The sequence below is a fragment of the Cryptomeria japonica genome, chromosome 3 (genome assembly GCF_030272615.1).
Source record: "Cryptomeria japonica chromosome 3, Sugi_1.0, whole genome shotgun sequence".
Lineage (NCBI taxonomy): Eukaryota > Viridiplantae > Streptophyta > Pinopsida > Cupressales > Cupressaceae > Cryptomeria > Cryptomeria japonica.
This window is the reverse complement of record NC_081407.1, coordinates 19,137,050-19,161,180: the sequence shown is the minus strand read 5'-3', so window position 1 is coordinate 19,161,180 and position 24,131 is coordinate 19,137,050. Positions and strand designations below refer to the sequence as shown.

General features: G+C 36.1%; 1 pseudogene; it reads right to left on the bottom strand.

Moving 5' to 3' along the window:
• Window positions 1-2,272: 2,272 nt before the first annotated feature.
• The window catches only part of LOC131049086 (cytochrome P450 82A1-like), a 32,881-nt pseudogene continuing 11,022 nt past the window's right edge, over window positions 2,273-24,131 (bottom strand).

The following is a 24,131-nucleotide window of genomic DNA, read 5'->3' as shown; positions in this document are numbered from 1 at the left end:
TATCATGGTATTAGAGCATGAAATACACTTGCACAAAAAAAACAGAGTATTACAACACTAAAAATAAATTCATATATTTCACAGCAGTATGCTATTACATTCATACACATTACATTGCAAATGTTAAGGGAGATTGTTGTATTTAAAGTCTGTGTGCAGACCTCCAGAACATTCTGATTTTATCAGCAGATTGTGAAGAGAAAGAGAGTTCTAGAAAAAATCTAGAAGAGAAAACATGCATTGGCTGGAGAATTCTAGAAAAGTCTATAATTAATGTTTACCTACCAGCACTGTAGTATATTAAATAAACATTATTCTAACACCTCCCCATAATGTTTATTTGGAGAGAATAGCAACTTCCTTGAGATACAACATTTCTCTTAGTTTGAAAAATTTTACAATAGACAATGCTTTTGTGAATATGTCAGCAATTTGTTCTTTTGTGCCACAAAATTGGAGCTCCACCATTTGACTTTCAATAAAATCTTGAACAAAATGATGATGCACTTCTATATGCTTAGACCTGGCATGATATACGGGATTTTTTGCCAACTTGATAGTGCTTTGATTATCACAAAATATTATAGTAGGAGAATGTTGTGGATGGTATGTTTCTTCAAGTAGTCTTCTAAGCCATAATGCTTCTTGAGATGTCTTTGATGAACCAATATATTCAGCTTTTGTTGATGATAGTGACACAGTTGATTGCTTCTTGTTGCTCCAAGAAATCGGTCCTGATCCAAGATGAAAGATGTATCCTGAAGTTGATTTCCTATCATCAATATCACCTGCATAATCAGAGTCTGTATATCCAACTAAAGTGGGTTCTCCTCCATATTTGTATTCAATACCAAGCTGATAAGTACCCTTAATGTATTTTGTATATCTGAGGAAAGCCTGTATCTATATGTGGAATTCTCTGTTCTATTTTCATAAATCATGTTTGAAATGTTTTTGGTTGGAGGTGACAAAATTAGTGTTTTGATGCAAGGGGGTGCATGATGGTTTGTTTTTTATATGGACTCAATAATTTTAGAAAAAAAAATTCGCAGTGATGAAAGTTTCCCCATCAAGATGGTCATTGGAACCATGTTAGTGCTGAGTCTCTTGTGATGGTTTGTGGTAAGCCAAAACCACTTGTTTGGGTAAAAAAACCCAAAGTAATGTGAAATTCAAAGTGATTGTATCAGTTGGGGAAAACCCAAATGGTTATGGGTAAACCGGTTAAAAACCCAAAATTTATTGTAAAAGTGAAGTTTGTAGTGAATCGGTTAAGGGTAAATTGTGAAAACCCAAAGTGATTAGGGGAAACAGAATTTGTTGTGAATGGGTACCTAAAAAGCCTTGAAGCTGGGACCCATCCTAATTCGATTATGGGGGGATATCAAAAACAATTCGATAATTAATTTATGGGGGGATGTTGGCAGATAAATTAATTATCCTCCAGATATTCCTAGAAACTTTTGTCTTCCCGAAAATTCCCACACACAGTGACTTCTAGAGACTTTAGTCCACGTGATTCTTGTGTTGCATTGTTTCAACTGCCCATCGTTAAGTTTGTAACTAACTCTTATCCAGAGTCTTCTATGTATCTTCTTATAAATTCAATTGTAAGGGCATGTGTTTAGCAGAGCCCATTTATGAATTTCTCTGTATTTCTGTGTTCCTGTCTCTTCTCCTCTCTATATTTCTGTGTTTGTGTTGTTTTTATCAAGAATGTCAGATAATTCTAAGTGTTTAACACTTTTAAGTGTACAAGTCAAAACTTAATCTATGTGATTTAAGCTACACGAATAAAAAAAGCACATGACTAAATGATACTTCATCATGATTCTTGATTATTCAAAGGCTCCTAATCTTGTAATGACCATTGGATCAAATGATCAAAGATTGATCAACAACTGATATTCAAACTGGACTAAATTATATTAATAGTTCAATTAAAAAATATAAGCCTGTCTACAACAATAATCAAAGTCAAAACTTATTTAGCACACCAAATAAATAAAATTATTATAACCATATATAGGACAAAATGACCAAAATACAAAAGTGTAAGAGAGTGTCCACCCACTATTATACCTTTAAAACATGCATACTCTCATCTTTTTTCTTTTCCGTTGATTTCATTCTGTCCTAAATTGTAGAGACAATAAAATATCCCATATGAGCTCTAGTAAACAAAAATACTTCTTCAATCTAACACAAAACTGTAATTAACTTGACAGATTCAAACGGCAAAAATATTACGCCATTGCAGGCTACAATGTGCTCAGACATATGAATAGAGATGCAGAGGAAGGCGAGGTTTAATAATGGCCTCCAGTGGAATATCTTTGGGCATTGTGAGTCCAAGTCCCTCAGCCATGTCAATTACAGTACCCTCTGGAACAAACCAGTCGAAGCTCTGAAGCAGCCGGGCCAAGGTATGGTGGACAACGATTAATGCTAGAGACATGCCTGGACACATTCTTCTCCCTGAACCAAACGGTATCAATTCAAAGTTGTGACCTTTCACATCAATCGCTTTCCCGCTGTTTAAAAAACGATCAGGATCGAATTCCATAGGTCGATCCCACACGGTCGGGTCTCGATGAATTGCCCACGCATTCACTAACAGTCTGGTTCCTGCTGGGACATGATAACCTCCAACACTACATGCCTCTACAGCCTCGTGAGGAACTAAAAGGGGTGCTGCTGGATAAAGCCTGAAAGTTTCTTTGACAATGGCTTGTAAAAATGATAGCTTGTCTAGATCTGATTCTTCTACCAGTCGGTCTCGTCCGATCTGCGTGTCAAGTTCTTCCTGGGCCTTTCTCAAAACATCCGGGTGCTGCAACAGAGCCGCCAGTGCCCATTCAATGGTCACAGAAGATGTATCTGTACCTGCGTTTATCATTACATCCTGCGTTTATCATTACCTGATTTAGATGTATGTTTATTTAAATTGTTGTAATGTATTATATAAAAATAAAGATGTCAACATCTATGTAATCTGATTTATTACATTATAAAGATAAAGATGTCAATATCTATATAATCTGATTGGATTTGTTACAATATTAAGATAGAAATGTGGATCTCTATATAATCTTATTTGTTTCTAAAAGAAAAGAAAAATATAGAACAACATACAAGGACTCTTGTGTAGATCTATGTTTTTTTTATATATGAAAATAGAGGTGTTTCAATTAAAATCATGAAATTTTCAGAGTCCATAATAATTTGTTCGAATTCTCTTCTCTTACTTTCATGGAGTTTGATCTAAAATATTGGAAACAATAAAATCTACACAAGAAGTCCAGAATAACATGAACAAATAGAGATACTGACATCTATGTAATATGATTTATTACAATATAAAAATATGAATGCAAACATTTATATAATCAAACTAACATAGAACAATATACAAAAACTGCTACCTAGATGTATGTTTATTCAAATTGTTGCAATATCTTATATAAAAAGAGAGAATATCTATGTAATCAGATTTATTACAATATAAAAATAAAGATGCCCACATTATTTAGAAAAATAAAAAAGACAGAACAGCATACCAAGATTGTTGCCTTCACAGCGTCATCGTTATTGTGAGACTGGAATTCTTGGTTGTCTACTGCAGAGATTAGAATGTCCATCAAGTCTTGTGCATGCATGCCTCGTTTCTCACATTGATCGTTGAGCAATTTCTGCAGAAGCACATCCCTTTTGTTGTTCAGTGCTTTCATGGCAGATATGACACTCTGCAGATCGAGCCACTTGAGAAACGGCAGGTGCTCTCCAATTTCAAATTTACCAAGCAGGTAGAAATGCTCTTCTATCATCTCCTTGAAGTGATGGGCTTCTGGGAAGTTCTGGGAAGAGAGAGGACCCGCCACCATGCGGATTTCATGTTTACAGGGGCAGAACAACTCTGAAACAAGGAACGGATGAGAGCGGAGAGTTGTTCCATCCGGATGTGTTTGAAGTGATCGATTCTGGTGGCAGAGAAAATGGGGAGGGTGGTCATCTTCCGAAGGTTTCTCCATAAGGAACCATAGGGAGCCATGACCAACAGTTAGGAGTCATATCCCACATGCTTTGCTGCTGATGTCTGTGGGCGCGAAGCGAGGGCTTTGTCATTTGCTGTAAAGCATTCTTTTGCGAGATCTGGAGAGGAGATGACCAAGAGCGGGCGTAAGCCAAGTTGGAGATGCGTGATGGGCCCATAGCAACCTGAAAGAGATGATAGAACTCGGTGAGTGGGCAGCTTCTTGCTGAGCAGTTGCAGATGCGATGGAGGATGCTGTGCCTTCCCATTACCATTACCATTGTTAGGATGAAGAAATCGAATTGAAAACAGCAGATAAATACAATTAAATATACACAACACAAACAATAAGAACACACAGATTTATCGTGGTTCGGCAATTGCCTACATCCACATTTGAAGCAGGGGAATCACTTTATTATTCACCAATCTGGTTTACATCTACACAGCTGCAATCAGCTCTGGCAATCAACTTTAGAAAATGAATTACAATCAACTCTTAAAGAGCTTCCAGGAAGAATATGAATAGCCAAGAGTTTTGACGGCAAACAGGGAAAAAGTCCGTTGGACTTCAACTTCCAACAACCATTACCACTCCTCCTCACATGGTTTGATCATATTTTCATAGTCTTCTGTCAGTTTATTATATTTGAGAAGATTTTATGGTTCATGATAGCATCTATGTAATGTTGGCATTAATTTTTAATTGCTTCATCTATCTGTGCAGAAGCTTTTCACATTGTCAAACAAAGTATTTAATATAGAAGTTTCAATATCTACCAACATTAAATCAGAAACTTCTAGCCTGACATTCTGTTCATAGTCAATGCATGTGCCTTGATTGCGTTGCCTCTAGTCATAGTCGATTAGTTGTCATTTTATTTCTCTCTTATTTTTGGTTACAATACTAAGGATTGGATGAGCTTTGATGAAATCCTTCAATTTGTTCTTGCAATTTCTCTTGTTCATGATGTTGTTAAATTTTTTTTAAAAAGGTAATGTTAATGATGGTTAGGAAGCTCTTATAGATACTTTGAATCCACTAAGGTATGGGATAAACCAAATGATGAGGACTCACCTCCTCTTCTTAATGATCTTCTTCTGATTGTGTATTGGCTTGTTTTAGTTTTGTTTTGTTCTAGATTGTTTTTTTGTTTGAACTTTTGAGGTGCGACTCTTTCCACCCACATTTTTGTGTGAATGTATGTAACTCTATTTTATATATGGTAATATAAGATTTCATATAATTAACATTAGCTATATGTTAATAAGAGAATTCAAATAGACTTATGATCATTTATATTATAAACAAATAATTTTATTTAATTTTAAAAGGCTTTTTGTACAGTATTATTTAATGACTGTGATGTATAAATTAGGTGGTCAAATTTTGATAGAATATCAAATAATTTTAATATTTTATAATAGAAAACAGGTTTAAATTAAAAAACGAGATAAAATAGTTTAAATCCAAACATTATGAGTTGTCTAGTACATGTTTGCATGTTATGTTGCTATATTTTTATAGTATTAATTTAAGACATTTGATGTTCATTAATAAATACTAAAAGAATATATATACTACAAATAAAATTATTAGTGCACACTTTTATTTTTTAAAGGACAAAGAATTGTATATAAGTCTCTTGCATACTCATGTATCTTGTCTTTAAATCTTCACTAAGAGTTGTAAAGTTAGTTGATTCAAGGGTTTGACTTAAGAGAACTTGATTTTCTAATTGATAGATTCTCTTATGGGTTTTATAGACAATGTAGTTCTTATAAGCTTTTCAACATCTACCCAAAACAAAGATATTTTTAAAGTTTTAAAGTTTCGCTAATTCAAATCTTATTGGAGAAAATTTGCATAAAATGAGTCTCCTAAGAAACTTAGGGCATGTCCCCATGCTGCTGCTTAGTTTATTTTGGCTAGCAGCAGTTGCTCAACTTTTTAAGGAGCAATTTGTGGAGCAGATGGCCCCATGGATAGTCAAATGGCTGCTTATTTTTATGCAATCTTTTTAAATTATTTTGTAAATGAAATTATTGATAATATTTTTTACGAATAAAATTCATAAGCAAAATTTTAGGCAAGTAAATAGGAGAGCAAAAGAATATGGTGAAGCCATGTGTCTTTTTTTTCAATAAGTAGACACTGCTTATTTCAAGCCCCTCCTTTTTTTCAAAGCTTATTTTCATTTTTTAAACAGTTGTTGCTCCACTAAAATAGCGAAAGATTCCAATTTATCCTTTTCCCTTAATTAGAATTTTACATGGGAACACTCTAGTTGCTTAAATTTAAGCAGAAAATGCTCATAACCAATCGCATGGGGACATGGGCTTATTAAGAAAAAAAAGAAATTATCCCATATAATCCAAATTACTTAATCAAAAATTAATTATTCATAAAAATTAGGTAGAGACACAATTTCTATTATAATTCTTTAAAAAATCAACTTCACCTTTATTTTATTAATTTTTCTTTGAAAAGTCTTTTATATTCGGATTATATTTTGAAATCATTCCTTTCTAATTTTAAAACAAATTCTCCTACTTTAAACTCAAGTATTTTTCAAATAGTGTAGTTGAAATTAGGTCTGGAATTTGGCTGCATTATCATTTTCCCACTTTTAGACCATATATGACTACTTAAAAAAATATTACATCGTATGCATTGGTATGTTTTTTTTCTTCTAAAGTATATATATGATGCTTCAAATTATAAGTAAATTGTAAAATATTATAGTAGGTAATATATATTATATAATATTTTAATTTATAATATTCATATATATTAATTTAGAATATTTATTATAAAAAATACAAATTTATTTAGAATATTTTGAAATGGTAAGATATAATTGTTTCTAATTTAATAATCTTTTAAAAGATTTTTTTAGAATAGTATATATTTTCTTATATGAATTTAGAAACTTAGTTAATTTATTTTAAAAGTATTTTTAATAAGATTGTCTTAAATATCAATTTAGAAACTTGTCATAATTAAAATGATAGGATATAATTTTATTTCCAATTTTTTAAATCTTTTAATATGAATTTTTAGAATAGTTTCTATTGTAATTATAAACAAGAATTTTGGGCATATATTACTAATTTATTATTATTTTCTAAATGTTTACATGTTTTATTTATATAAGATATCTATATGTGATACTAATGATACTAATAATGAATGAAAGGACAAGGATTTTTATTTCATTCAAGAAATAACATTTGCATCTACATCTGCATTTTACTTGTAGTTTCAATTTTTTGCCTACACTTAAGGTATACACATTGTAGTTCATACAATTATGTTCTAAATGATTAAAGCAGGAGATGGCCCAAACCCTTACACATAAATTGACCAATCGACAGATAAAGCAAGGTCTCACAAGCAATAAGACAACCAAACCCCGAAAAGGACTTTTTCAAAGACAATAAGCTTTTGATGGGAGTAGTGAATCGGGGTGAGATAATTACATCAAAATAACCAGAACTCCATGGGACCTCATAACCCAAAATCCACACCACCTTGGGCTGGGAAGAAACATGAACAAGGAAAAGGAAATCCAGGTTTTGAAAGGCATCCTTGAACCTTTAACAAAAAATAACACTTTGAACGGCAAGACAGACAACCAAAGAATGGGTCAAAGTAGAGAAGACTAGGAAGTTTTGAAAGGCTTCCTCCAACCTTTTACAGGTAAATCCACTACAAACAACAATGTTTCTAGAAAGGAAAAGGGTAGAAAGGAGCCCAAACCCATCCCAAGAGGAATCATGCTATAAACACATTATCTTGGACCACCTCTATAGATCCACTATGGACCATCTCTATAAATCCACTATCTGCAGACAATCTTTGTCATTATCTACAACAAAGATCCATGCAACCCTTGGGTTTTGAAAGGCTTCCCAAAACTTTTTCTCTTTAGTGCCACCCTTAATAGAGATGCTCTCGGAAAGGGAAGATGTCTTAACTATATTCTCCAACAAACCATCCACATTAATAGGATTGGAATCGTAGGAAAACCTAGCAGAGGATCCCACCTCCATAAGGGAATCCCTAACATCACTACAACTCACCAAGGATGAACCACCACTAATCCAAAACTTAACAAATATGAGAGGAACATGAGAACATGATTGAGCAGAAAGGGACCTACAAAGAGAATAGGGCAAACAAGGAAACCAAAACCTATGACCACAAAGAAGAGCACCTTGGAAGCCATAAAAGAGTAACCCTCCAACAAAATCAATACATAGCCAAGGAGTCATTTGTGGGGAGGAGAAAGAAAGACAAAAGGCATGAATTCCACCAAGAACCCCCTCAGCAAACCTCCACCCACCGCAAAACCACAAAGCATAGAAGGCCACCAAACATTTCCAGGGAAAGTCGAAGGAGCTCCCATAACTAGGCCCAACCTGATAAAACTAGGTAGAAAAAGACCACAACATAGGAAAAGGACCTCTGGAAACCAAAGAAAAATGAACCCCAAAACACATGCACAAAACCCCAAAGGCAAATAGAGGCAAAACCCATGAAGGGTCGAGGAACCAACTGATCGAGAAGTCTCAGATTTGTCCATCCATAGAGAAGAATTGTTGTAGGGGAGCCCAAAAAGAAAGAAAACGAGGACCTCACAAACAAAATGGGGAGCCACAAAGGTGTCTCCCAACTAGGGGAGACCACAAGCACCGCCCATGCCATACCCAAAGAAGTGCAAGGCCAAGCGGGATTGCCATCATCCAAGTCACTGCTATCACATGCACCTTCACCTTCCACAAAAACCCTAACGCCTCCTCTACTACTGTCACCCTCCATAGTATTTCATACACTTATGTTTGAATTCTTTTTATTTATCAATACAATTTATGTTTGGAGTTATACTTTGTTGGTGTAGGTTAGTAGCTCACTCATCGTTTTGCAAAGTAAATTGTAGACAACCACAATTAAAAACTTTAAAATTACCATTATTTGCTAAGTTCTTTGTGAGATAAAATAATATATTTAATACTCTATCTAAAACATTAGAATAATACCTTTTATAGGCCAATAATTGTGCTTTTATTTGTTTACACAACATACACCTTTCTAAATCTAAGTTTTCTCAATGCTCAACAACTCATTGAGTAGTGCATCGACTCCATTTTCTTTGGTTTATTAGGCATTTTTAATAGAAGACACCTTTATCTCTTTATTGGGTGTGTTCTATTTTACTTAATTTTTATTTGTTTTTGTTCCTTTGGCTTTTTCTATTTTTCTATTTTGTTATTCCCCTCTTGTATTAACATGAAACTTCTTTCTTTTTTTTTTCCTTTAGTTCTCTTGCTTTATTAATTTCTATACTAAGGGGTATTTTTTAACTTGTTATTTTGTCCTTCTTACTTTTTCTCCCTCTTCTAATTTTATTTTATTTTAATTTCTCTTTGCTGTAATTTTTGGTTTTCTTATTTTATCTTGGTGTCAGTCCTTATTCGCTCTTTGATGTGGTGTCACCTATCCCTTTCCCTCCCCAAACAAACCCCCACCTAGCCCCCTACCCTTCCTTTCTCCTCTCTTTATATGCTTCTTTGGTATGCAACCATGCATTTTTCTACTCCAAAGCTCCCTTTCATCTTGATGATAAAAATTGGTATACACAATCGAATCCAAAAGCAAATCACTAAATATTAGCATGGATTGTGGAAAGTTGATAACACTAAGTGATTCAAAACGTTGATGGAAATAAAAATACATAGTCTAAACCTAGAAACATCACATATGTAATATTATGGATTGTGGAAAACTGATGTCATTAAGCAATACCCTTCATTGGAGGGAAATCTAGTGGGAATCCAAATAAATAGAGCAACTAAGGATGAAGCTAGCCAAGAAGGTTGCAAACGTAGCCTTTCTTAAAAGATTCAAAGACTCTCACTTAATCCCTTCCTTTGTCAAGATATTTCATCATCTTTGGAGTAGGAAAAAGAGGCACATCTTCTTCCATGCTGGTATGTCACTTCTTAGATTTGTCATTCAATCTACCAAGTCTTCAATCAACAATTTGAATGCCAGGTTGCTTCCACTTCACCTTGATCTTGCTTCCTCACTTCATCTAGACCTTTGGATTTGTCTTGGCATTTCCTTGAATGGCAAATCTCTTTGTCATTAGGAAGGTTGCATTAGAAGATAGAAGAATAAGTTTGAGTCATTGCAAAAGAAGCACTTATCCTAGGGTCTTTTGCTTTCTCCTCACCCCCTGCACCTTGCCTTTCAGCTTTTGAGCCCAGTTTTCCAACCTATCACCAACATGCTCATTATTTCTCTTTGTCCCTTCCCCTCCATTCCCAACCAAGCCACTCACCTCCTAAGCCCTCACATTCTTCTCAACCTCCCTGTGTGACGAATCCTAGGACACCTACACCCTTTGTGCTTTCTTCTCTCTTGCACTCTCCTGCATTGGATGTTGTTGCTGGCTCCTCGTCATAATTTATCCCCTCCCCAACCATGCCTCCATCCAAGGATGGGGGTCTTACTAACCTTTGGCCTCCTCTCGATGTCTCTCGTTCTAGGGGAGAGGGACCAACAGTCATGAGGGCTAATTTCATCAACATGTAGTCGTCACATGGAATATTGTAAGACCTCCATTTTTTTTTTGAAATGTAAAATGGACACTTAACTATGTACAACAAAGGTTTGAAGATGTGACTCATCATGCAACTCATCAAAATAATGTGTCTAGTGCAAAGTGTCCAAAAGTTGACTTTTTAAAGATTCAACCAAAACTTAATCTAAAAAATCCCTAGTAGTTGAATAAAAAAAAATCCTTTGTAATTAGTATAATATCATTTTTTATGTAATTTAATATAACTTATAAGCAACTTAAATGGACTAGATGCCTATTAGTAATCATAAGTGTGTGTTATCTCTAACTTTTATATCTAACACCAAAGGACCAATAGTTGAAAAAAATAAAATTTGTTGTTATAAAAATAACATATTATTATATAAAATACAACTTATATTGAACACAAATGGACCAATTGTTGAACACTAAAACCTTTGAAAAACCCTCAAATTTCATAGAAAAAAGCAAAGTATTTATTGTGCCCACCTTTTATATTTGTGATAAGACAAATTATTAATATGAAATACTCCAATGCATATACATTGCTACCCCAATAGTTGTGCACATAAGTAATATTTTTCCACTACGATAATAGTACTTGTTTAAGTGAGCATCTTATTTTATAAATGACACTTAAATAGTGGATAGCTATGATATTTTACTTGAAACAAAAAATGGTTTATTTCACTTGTTAATGAATGTATTTATGTCTTTTTTATATAACATTTATAGGTTCTCTTGGGTTCAAGTATTGGTCCATTTTGACCAACATTTGGTATTTTTTTATTTGCATGTGGATTATTTATTTACAATATATAGTATAAATATGTGGCAAGATTGGATATTATAAGCACAATTGCTATAATGACTATTGGACCCTGTACAACTATTGGCCCCTCTCCCCTAGTGTTTCTAATTGTGTTCGGTGTCACGAACCAAAAGTTTTAGTATTTTATTAATTAATTATTTTGACTTAATTAATGAATGAAATTACCATATTAATTAATTTAGATAAATTCGAAATTTATATATAGATTGTTTTTATAATGAAACTATTTGTTGTGAAGTATGTCATAATCTAAAATATTTCCCTAGATTCCTTTAATATAAAATACTATATTTAAATTGGCTTGGTGTGGATATTAATTAGCTTTAGTTGAAGACTAACTTATTTCCTTAAACGTGAACATGAAGTAGAGAAATGGAGATTTGAGTGTCCTGCAAGGAATACGAGGTAGTCCCATAAGGCTCTAACCCATTTGTAGACCCTACATAGATAGATGGCATCATGGACTATAAAAGACACTTTACTTTACTTTACTTTACTTTTACTCAAATCATAGAAGAGTCTTGTTTAACCTCATCAGCCATGTGTATGATTAGAAGAGTTAATCTTGGAAACCATGCCAACTCGCACTGGAGTAATAAGGGCTTAAACAACGTACACTAAGCTTTGACCGCTTAGTGTGGCTGGCATGGGGCCCATTGAATCCGGTGCTTTCACTGTCCAACTGTTGTTTGCCCAAAGAGTCGTCGTTTCTGTTTCCCAGAAGAGTCCCATAAACTGTAACAGTCTACTATCACCCACCCAATTCCCACACATAACCCAAACCAAATTCAAATTTCCCTTCCCGTGCTGGGGAAGTTAACTGAATTAAAATAAATGGATAACAACATATTGTTGTGGTTCTTCATTGGTCAGAAGCAGGCTGTCAACAAATGATGGAGGAGTCATGGATAGAAAAAAATTTTGGCTATTGATCACAGAGTGCGTTAATGGAGACGAGCATGGCAGATTGGGGTTTTGTCTAGTGAACAGACGACAAATAATGGAGGAGATGATGTGCTTGTAAAGGATATTAGAGCCTACCAAAGGAGTAATGATCGATAAGATTTTATATTTGTCGAAGATGGCATTTGAGTGCCGAAATTCACAGAGGCCAAGGAATGAGAAACATTTCCAAGTTTGTAGCAGCCACAAATGTAATATTTGTGAGATTTTGCCAAGATCAAGAGCTCAATGAAATGTACAAAATAGAGACATAATATGGGACAAGAATAAACTGTATTCTCATCAATAGAAAATGATCAATAACATGATTCAATTGTTGTTTACAATGTAGATGAGCTTGCTTATATAGGCAAGGCTAGGGATATGTGAGCACACAAACATGACATGTGGCTCAATAAGAAACAAGGGTAGGTAGGAAATAGGTGTGGGTAGGTAGGAGAAATAATATAATAGTCCACATGAGGTGGATCACCCACTGAATGTGGAGTGTAACAACAAGATCAACACCATAAAAGGTGGAATTTCTCCTACACACACTATCCCAATGTGGCACAAACACCCAAGTGTCTCATACCCAAACTACTATGAAAATGCATTATCCTAAGTAAACTTAAGTAAGTGTAATAATATCCATGATGAATAATTATTTACACCAACACCCCCCCTTAAGTGCAACTTCGGGGAATGCACTTAAGTCTACAATGCAACTAAGCAATGTAAGATGGGTCCCGGCTACGAGGCCATGTTAGGTACCCATGTGATGAGGAGGTAGAATATAAGTTAGTCTTCTTTTGAGGTTGGTGGGCTTTGTTCTCAATGTGCTTCCCAAATCAATCCCTAGGCACAAATGGGATTCTTCTAAACCTTTCTCCTATCTCCTTCTCTCTATTCAACACTGCTTGCACCCTATTGTATTGGACATCACTCCTCCTTACCTTCCATGCTAAGGCATTCAAGTTTGAAATGAGGTCCTCTTGAGTGTCACCAAAAATGAACAAGTTTGGTTGTCCAACTGGCTGAATCTCCTCTCTTCCAGGAATGGGCAGCTGTTGGAGAACCATGGTTTACCTAACCTTGTTTGCACCTTTAAGGATTTCAATCATATTAATGTGTTGACTAAGCATCTAGACAAGTCTGCAAAGTATGATGACTATCCTTCACCTTTCAATAGTGAAAATATCCAACTTGGACGCAAAGAACGTTGGTTTACTCAAGGCAACTTCTAGGTTCAAGTGGTCATTTTGGTCAAATGACTTAATGCAATGCTGTGGATCTTGTAGTAGGGTGTCTTAGGTATTTACTCATCAATTTTGATGATTTGAAACAATCAATTGCTTCTCCTTCCTTACCGATTTCATGAAATGGTCAAATTTGCTCCAAAAAGGCTACTAGAATTAGCCCTAGTTTTTAACGAAAATTGTTCACCCTGCTCAACCTGCTAAACTTCATGACAAACCCTTGGAGATGTGGTCAATTGATGATGTAAACTCAAATATTTTTTCTATGGCAAGTACTGTACGGACTGTTTGAGGACTGCCCCACAAAATAGGCACTTTTCAAGGGTTTTTAAGAGTTTTGGTGAGGGTTTGCAAATTAAAGGTCTCCTCCATGATGCTAGACCCAAGTTAAATGTTCAAACCTTGCTTTAACATATTCACAACACTCCCAAGGATTCAAACCTTATCTTAGAATGCTGTCATTACATCAAACAAATGCCATACTACTGCATTTTACTCAGAAATAACAGTCTAGAGGACTGGGACATCAATGTTTTTAATGTTTTGTATGCATTTTCAACATTTGTAAACCAAATACAATGGAAGTATATCAAATATGGATGCAACCAAGACTTGACATAAGTTGGAGCACCCTGCAAAGCAAATAAGAAAGGATTCTTTATGACTGTTGCTCATTCACCGCCTCACTGCATTTTGACAGTATTAAAACTGTTTTAACTTCCTTTCTTTGTTTTGATGCACTTCTTCACTCTGTCCCTAGCCTGCAAAAAGGTGTTAAAGGCATGATAGAATAATGCATTTATCCTCTTCAAGGATCTTGTAGGTTTGAATACTTAAAAAGATGTCACAAAGCATGACAACATTATATGACTGTGACAGAGGTTACATTTTTCTAAGATCCTTATTTAGGTCCTTTACAACCAAATAGTGTACCTTGTCTTCTTAGCATTGAATACATTTACAAATACATTCCATGATGCATAAAAACAAGAATCCATCATTCCATACTGTCTTCTAGGAAGATTGGCAATGAGGTTTTAACAATGAAAACAGTGACTCACTGTTTTACAGTCTGATTACACTTTTGCTTCTTGCATCCAACCAAATCATGAGAGAGACAAGGATGGTAAAAGGCAATGATAACTCTTGTCAACTTAACTCTTCTTCAACATTTCAAAAGTACAGTGCCATGAACAGCAAAGTACCATTCCAACAAATCTAAGAATACCCAAGCCAAGTTGCTCACTCCACATACTTGCCATGGGTTTACAAACACCTGTGCATTGTTAGAAAAGGAAAATATATGTATCATACAGTATGTACAGAGGGTCCAACAAATTTCCTCAAAGCCATGGATGAAGAGACTTTGAAGCAATTAGTTGGACCATGAATGTTCTTCCATTGGAACCACAAAACAATGCCTTTCTCAAGAGCACTTCAAACAAAACCTGTTCCAAATCACTACACAAACATCAATAGAGATCACACAAATTAAAAACAAGAGAAGTACGGACTCATGGAGCCATGGTACGGACTGTTCCCTCAAAAGTGCATAAAACTAGTGAAAACTCACAAAATACAAGAAAAAACAAGTATTTCTTTTATTTTTCCAACATGAACTGTACACATAATGATGGGAACATGGTTTTTATACATGTTCCAACTTATTGAAGCCTTTGTATGGACAGGTACAGGCTGGAACTAACCAAAACCACCAAAAGTCACTTTTTTGCACTTTTTGACAACTTTTGACAACTTTTGTTGCTCAAAAAGTTGCATTTTGACTCCCGGTGACTTGGCACTCAAACCAATGACTCAAAATCATTAGAAACACTAAATAAACATGCTCCAATTCCTTTCAAGGCTTTACAACATCAAAAATTCAAAAATGCTCATTTGGACCCAAAATTGACAATTTTTGGCCCATTGAGCAAGAAAACAAAAATCTTGGAAACTCTTAAACAACAATGAGTTCCAAACCTTATTACACCACAAAACAAACCTATTAAACCTACTAGAAGCATAAAATAAACACGCATGCTTAATTTGCAATAAAATGTTATACCTGCTAGGATTTGAGCATTCAGGTGCTCAGGTGCTCCTGCACCATACTCCCCTAAGGACAAAGAAGTCATGTGACTCCTTTGGGCAGTAAAGAAAGAGGAATTCCAGTTTTGAGAAAGTCACTTTCAGGTACCCAAGTGGCTTCAGAAACTGGTTTATCCTTCCACTTGATAAGATGCTCCATGTAGGTATGGTGTCTTGTCTTTTTGATGATTCTTGAATCTAGTACCTGCTGAGGAATGGGAGTAGAAGAAGAGGGGAGAGAAAAATCAGAAAGGGAATGAGAAAGATCTGAAACTCTTTGTGAATCTGATGGTAGCTCCCCTTTGAATGGCACCAAATCTGCAACATTGAAAATAGGAGACATAGAAACTTCATTAGGCAAATCAACTTTGTAAGCATTATGGCCATATTTAGCCAAGATTTTGCATGGTCCTACTCTTCTCATTTGCAACTTAGTAGGCACTCCTTTCTGTAACTGTGACTTGTTGAGATGGACCATCACATAATCACCCACTGAAAATTGAATATCTCTTTTTGAAGCATCAACTCTCTCCTTAACTTTTTGAGTAGTTTCCTGTAAAGACTTCTGTACCTGCTCATGAATTTCTTTCATAGACTGTGCCATATCTTCTGCTGTACCACTCACTTGCTGCAAATTAGTTACATCATTTAACTCAAAAACACCTCTAGGATGCATTCCATAAACAATCTGAAATGGGCTCTTACCAGTGGATCTGTTTACACTGTCATTGTATGCAAACTCTGCCTAATGGATGAGTTGATCCCAACTTTGCCCATATTCTTTGGTAAGACATCTGAGTAGATTACCCAATGTTCTGTTCACCACTTCTGTTTGGCCATCTATCTGTGGATGGTAAGCTGAGCCAAAAGACAAGTTAGTGCCCAATTTCTTCCATAAAGTTTTCCAAAAATGACCCAAAAACTTAGCATCTCTATCAGATACAATACTGGATGGCAAACCATGAATTCTTACAACTTCCTTAAAGAAAAGAAAAGCAATGTGACTAGCATCATTAGTAGTTTTGCAAGGTATGAAATGTGCCATTTTACTGAATCTGTCAACAACCACAAAAACACTATCACACCCTGCTTTAGTTCTGGGCAAACCTACCACAAAATCCATACTGATGCAATCCCAAGGCCTAGAAGGTATGGGAAGAGGCTGATACAAACCAGCATTCGTGCTAGTACCCTTGGCTTTCTGACATACCATGCATTGCTCAACATATTTCCTGACATCGGCCTGCATCTTAGGCCAAAAATAGTGCCTCTGAACCAATTCCAAAGTCTTATTAAGACCAAAGTGACCACTCAAGCAACCATTGTGCTTTTCCTGTATCAGATTCTCCCTCATTGAACCTTTTGGCACACACAGCTGTCCACCCCTGAATAACAATCCATTCTGCAAAGTGTAGTCAGCATATTCACTATGAAAAGTATTCTGAAAATCTTGACAAACCTTGTAAATATCAGCAAAATCAGAATCATGTGGATATAAATCCTTAAAACAGTCTATACCAATACTTCTAATCTGAATTTCTTGAACAGTAAGTAACCTCCTACTCAATGCATCAGCTACTTTATTGCACTGTCCTTTCTTATTCTTCAAAGTAAAGGTATATGCTTGCAAAGACTCTACCCATTTAACATGTCTATGACTAAGCTTATCCTGTGAATTGAGAAAACTAAGTGCCTGGTTGTCAGTGTAAACCACAAATTCTTTAGGAAGAAGATAATGCCTCCATTTCCTAAGTGCCTAAACCAAAGCATACATTTCAAGATCATATGAAGAATATTTCTTCTTAGCATCATTAAGCTTTTCACTGAAAAATGCAACAGGTCTATTATCCTGACTCAAAACAGCACCAATAGCAATATTACTTGCATCACACTCTAAGGTAAACAATTTGTCAAAACTAGGTAGAATCAACACTGGTTGAGTAGCAACCCTGACTTTCAGCAATTCAAATCCCTTGTTGGCTGCTTTTGTCCACTGAAATTTCACTTTCACACCACCCTTAATGGTTTCCAACATAGGTGCACATATTTCACTGAAACCTCTAATAAATTTCCTATAAAATTGAGCAAGTCCATGAAAACTCCTGACATCACTAGCATTCTTAGGGGTTGGCCAATTAACTATGGCTTCTACCTTATCTGGATCCATCTTCAAATCACCCCCTGAAACAACAAAACCCAAATAGACCAGCTCTTGCTTAAGGAAATCACATTTCTCTAGATTGATAGTAAGTTGTTCATCATTCAATCTTTGTAAGACAATTTGCAAATGTTGGAGGTGTTCTTCCTTGGTTTGACTGAAAATTAAGATGTCATCAAGGTACACAACTACAAACCTACCTATGAAGTCATGTAACACCTCATTCATCAATCTCATAAATGTATTGGGTGCATTTGTTAACCCAAATGGCATGACTAGCCATTCATACAAACCCTCATTTGTCTTGAAAGTTGTTTTCCATTCATCCCCCTCTTTGATGCAGATTTGATGATAACCACTTTTTAGGTCTATCTTACTGAAATATTTTGCTCCCCCTAAACAATCCATAAGATCTTCTATCCTAGGAATGGGGAATCTATACCTGATTGTGATCCTGTTTATTGCTCTTGAATCTGTACAAAGTCTCCAAGCCCCACCTTTCTTAGGTGCTAACACTGTGGGTACTGCACATGGACTAATACTTTTTCTAATCATTCCTTGGTCTAATAGCTCTTGGATTTGTCTTGCCACTTCCTGATTTTGTTCAGGTGTCATTTTGTAAGTAGCTTTGTTTGGTAAGGATGCACCTGGGATGAAATCTATTTGGTGGCTAATGGCTCTCTGAGGAGGTAGAGAGGTTGGTTAACCATCATTAACAACTGACTTAAACTGATCTAGAAGTTGCTGCACCTCATTTGGGATTTCTATCTTCTTTTCTTTCTTTTCATCAACTGGTTTAGTTACCAATGCAAAACCTATGCCATCACCTTCTTTTAGGGTATGAATGAACTCCTTTTCACCAACTAACAAAATGTTGGGAACTTTTGGTTTGCTGCCCTCACTTTCTTCATTAAGGGACTGAATTTTATAGTTGATACCATTCTTGAAAAATGAGTATGAGTTCTTTTCACCATCATATTGTGCTTTCCTGTCAAATTGCCAAGGTCTTCCTAAAATCAAATGACAAGCATCCATAGGTAGTATGTCACACAAAATCTTATCTTGATACTCACCTATGTTAAACTCTACCCATGTTTGTTCACTCACCAATACATGCTGCCCTTTTTCCAACCATGTGACCTTGTAAGGCTCATTGTGTTGTATTCTAGGTAGATGAAGTTTTGTAGCAGCTTCTTCTGATATGATGTTATCAGTTGATCCTGAGTCAATGATAACTTTGCACACCTTTCCTTGGATCTTACATTTGATCCTGAAAAGAGCTTTCCTTTGAGACATATCTTTCTGAGATGGCTCTTTCATGAGGATCCTCCTGATCATGAGGTTTTCCCCTTCTTCTGATGGTAGACACCTTTGATTTGGTGTGGTTTCCTCTTGCACAAAATGGACTCTCTTATCACCTCCTTGAGATGAACTTGGCTTCTCTGGGCATCTATATGCTGGGTGGCCTAATTTCTGATAGTTATAACATTTCATGGTGGAGAAGTATGAACCTCTTCCAGGTCCATTAGATCTACCCCTTCCTGGGTTGCCTGATCCCCTACCCCTATAGTTGGGTTTGCTCTGAGAATCCCCGCTTTGCTCAATAAGATTAGACTCTCCCTGGGACCTATGATCTGTGTATCTTCCCCCAAAACTGCCTCTATGACTGCCTCTGTTTCCTCTGCCTCTGCCTCTACCATTTTGTTCTTGTTTCTTCTTGTTTCTCTCTTCTACCTTCAATGCTAATTGATAGCACTTCTGTAATGTGTTGGGACACCATAGGCTTAACTCTTCCTGAATATTCCATCTTAACCCATTGAGATACCTAGCTACTCTGACATTTTCATCTTCTTGTACCTTAGATCTAAGGATTAGTTTTTGGAATTCTTTAATGTAACTATTGACATCTAGGTCTTTCTGTCTCAAGTTTTGTCTCTTCCTATGTAACTGGATTTCATAATCTTCAGGCATGTAGGTGTCTTTGATTTTAGTTACCATTGTCTTCCAGGTGGTTATGGGTTTCTTTCCCTCTCTCACCCTTTCCTCTTGGATGAATTTCCACCAAGTTAAGGTTGCCCCTCTCATTTTGGATTTGGCTACCTTCACTTTCTGTGCTTCAGTAATGCCATCACATTCAAAGTGATTCTCTAGACCCTCTATCCACTCCATTAGTGCTTCTGGTTCCATCTTGCCACTAAAAAGGACACTCCATCTAGGGCCTTTCCAGTCAAAGCTTTCAAAGCTTGTAAAAAGGTTTCTTGTTCTCTATCCAAGATTGGATCTGGTTCTAGGACATCTTCCTCTAAGGTTTCCTTCTTATCTTCAGCATTTTCTACTCTCTCACTGACTTCTTCGGTCTTGACTTCTACTTGGTTCAACTTTCTTTCAAGTTGTTGTAATCTTTCCCTAAGGAGTCTATTTTCTTCAACTTGATCCTCCATTCTCTTTGCTAACTCTGCATTGGTCACCATGTTGTTGGTGTTGTCTCCCACTGACTCACTACCTAACATATGCTAATCTCTCAACCCAAATCTGAATTGGCTCTGATACCACTATGATGAGGAGGTAGAATATAAGTTAGTCTTCTTTTGAGGTTGGTGGGCTTTGTTCTCAATGTGCTTCCCAAATCAATCCCTAGGCACAAATGGGATTCTTCTAAACCTTTCTCCTATCTCCTTCTCTCTATTCAACACTGCTTGCACCCTATTGTATTGGACATCACTCCTCCTTACCTTCCATGCTAAGGCATTCAAGTCTGAAATGAGGTCCTCTTGAGTGTCACCAAAAATGAACAAGTTTGGTTGTCCAACTGGCTGAATCTCCTCTCTTCCAGGAATGGGCAGCTGTTGGAGAACCATGGTTTACCTAACCTTGTTTGCACCTTTAAGGATTTCAATCATATTAATGTGTTGACTGAGCATCTAGACAAGTCTGCAAAGTATGATGACTGTCCTTCACCTTTCAATAGTGAAAATATCCAACTTGGACGCAAAGAACGTTGGTTTACTCAAGGCAACTTCTAGGTTCAAGTGGTCATTTTGGTCAAATGACTTAATGCAATGTTGTGGATCTTGTAGTAGGGTGTCTTAGGTCTTTACTCATCAATTTTGATGATTTGAAACAATCAATTGCTTCTCCTTCCTTACCGATTTCATGAAATGGTCAAATTTGCTCCAAAAAGGCTACTAGAATTAGCCCTAGTTTTTAATGAAAATTGTTCACCCTGCTCAACCTACTAAACTTCATGACAAACCCTTGGAGATGTGGTCAATTGATGATGTAAACTCAAAGATTTTTTCTATGGCAAGTACTGTACGGACTGTTTGAGGACTGCCCCACAAAATAGGCACTTTTCAAGGGTTTTTAAGAGTTTTGGTGAGGGTTTGCAAATTAAAGGTCTCCTCCATGATTCTAGACCCAAGTTAAATGTTCAAACCTTGCTTTAACATATGCACAACACTCCCAAGGATTCAAACCTTATCTTAGAATGTTGTCATTACATCAAACAAATGCCATACTGCTGCATTTTACTCAGAAATAACAGTCTAGAGGACTGGGACAGCAATGTTTTTAATGTTTTGTATGCATTTTCAACATTTGTAAACCAAATACAATGGAAGTATATCAAATATGGATGCAACCAAGACTTGACATAAGTTGGAGCACCCTGCAAAGCAAATAAGAAAGGATTCTTTATGACTATTGCTCATTCACCGCCTCACTGCATTTTGATAGTATTAAAACTGTTTTAACTTCCTTTCTTTGTTTTGATGCACTTATTCACTCTGTCCCTGGCCTGCAAAAAGGTGTTAAAGGCATGATAGAATAATGCATTTATCCTCTTCAAGGATCTTGTAGGTTTGAATACTTAAAAAGATGTCACAAAGCATGACAGCATTATATGACTGTGACAGAGGTTACACTTTTCTAGGATCCTTATTTAGGTCCTTTACAACCAAATAGTGTACCTTGTCTTCTTAGCATTGAATACATTTACAAATACATTCCATGATGCATAAAAACAAGAATCCATCATTCCATACTGTCTTCTAGGAAGATTGGCAATGAGGTTTTAACAATGAAAACAGTGACTCACTGTTTTACAGTCTGATTACACTTTTGCTTCTTGCATCCAACCAAGTCATGAGAGAGACAAGGATGGTAAAAGGCAATGATAACTCTTGTCAACTTAACTCTTCTTCAACATTTCAAAAGTACAGTGCCATGAACAGCAAAGTACCATTCCAACAAATCTAAGAATACCCAAGCCAAGTTGCTCACTCCACATACTTGCCATGGGTTTACAAACACCTGTTTATTGTTAGAAAAGGAAAATAGATGTATGATACAGTATGTACAGAGGGTCCAACAAATTTCCTCAAAGCCATGGATGAAGAGACTTTGAAGCAATTAGTTGGACCATGAATGTTCTTCCATTGGAACCACAAAACAATGCCTTTCTCAAGAGCACTTCAAAAAAAACTTGTTCCAAATCACTACACAAACATCAACAGAGATCACACCAATTAAAAGAAAGAGAAGTACGGACTCATGGAGCCATGGTACGGACTGTACCCTCAAAAGTGCAGAAAACTAGTGAAAACTCACAAAATACAAGAAAAAACAAGTATTTCTTTTATTTTTCCAACATGAACTGTACACATAATGATGGGAACATGGTTTTTATACATGTGCCAACTTATTGAAGCCTTTGTACAGACAGGTACAGGCTGGAACTAACCAAAACCACCAAAAGTCACTGTTTTGTACTTTTTGACAACTTTTGACAACTTTTGTTGCTCAAAAAGTTGCATTTTGACTCCTGGTGACTTGGCACTCAAACCAATGACTCAAAATCATTAGAAACACTAAATAAACATGCTCCAATGCCTTTCAAGGCTTTACAACATCAAAAATTCAAAAATGCTCATTTGGACCCAAAATTGACAATTTTTGGCCCACTGAGCAAGAAAACAAAAATCTTGGAAACTCTTAAACAACAATGAGTTCCAAACCTTATTACACCACAAAACAAACCTATTAAACCTACTAGAAGCATAAAATAAACACGCATGCTTAATTTGCAATAAAATGTTATACCTGCTAGGATTTGAGCATTCAGGTGCTCAGGTGCTCCTGCACCATACTCATTTGGACCCAAAATTGACAATTTTTGGCCCACTGAGCAAGAAAACAAAAATCTTGGAAACTCTTAAACAACAATGAGTTCCAAACCTTATTACACCACAAAACAAACCTATTAAACCTACTAGAAGCATAAAATAAACACACATGCTTAATTTGCAATAAAATGTTATACCTGCTAGGATTTGAGCATTCAGGTGCTCAGGTGCTCCTACACCACCATGTACAAATGCAAATGCATGCAAACCAATGCAATGAAATCTCTCACAAAGTGGGGAAAGAGAGAAAAACCCAATGGGAAAAAACCCTCCCCCAAAAAGAGAGATGAAAGCTATACAAAAACTCTCAAAGAAGTATGTGAGGAACAAAACGCCATGTGAGGAAAAAGTCCCCCCCATATGAGAGAAGAAGAGAAGCTGGGAAGCCCCCCCTCAATGTGGAATCTGCACCAATGATAGAAGCTCTATGTATGAAGAAACTGCTCCACGAACGTCGAACAACATTCCTCCCCTTAGGAAGAAATAAAGCAAAGGTGTATCCATGAAGTCTCCCCAATCATGAAGGGAAGATGTATGAAGAAAACTCGTGATGAAAGGAATCTCTGAAAACTGCTCAAGTGTCCCCATGTCGATGCTGAAAGATACCCCTTCCAAAGGTGGTAAATTGTGCCACACTGCTGAAAAAGGCACTCCAAGATCTAGTGGAGATGGATGTAGAACATGTCCCAAAGACACACATGTCTCCTCGAAAAATAAAGAGACCTCCTCCAACTGTTGTACATAAGTATCCACAATCATGTCAACCTCGAAAGAATGATCATGTAGAGAATGCACAAGAGGGTCAGAGTGTGCCCTCGCAACAATCGAAGAAGGATCACCTTCATCAAAGAGAAGATGAATGTCATCAATGATGTCTCCCAAATCTGCAATGTAGGATTCCACAAACAAACTTGCAATGTCTATCAAGTAATCATCCCATGAATCTGAAGCTAGAAGACAATGAATATCCTGCTGCACTGAATCACATGAAGGCAAAACTGTCACACTATCCGCATCATCAGGTGCAA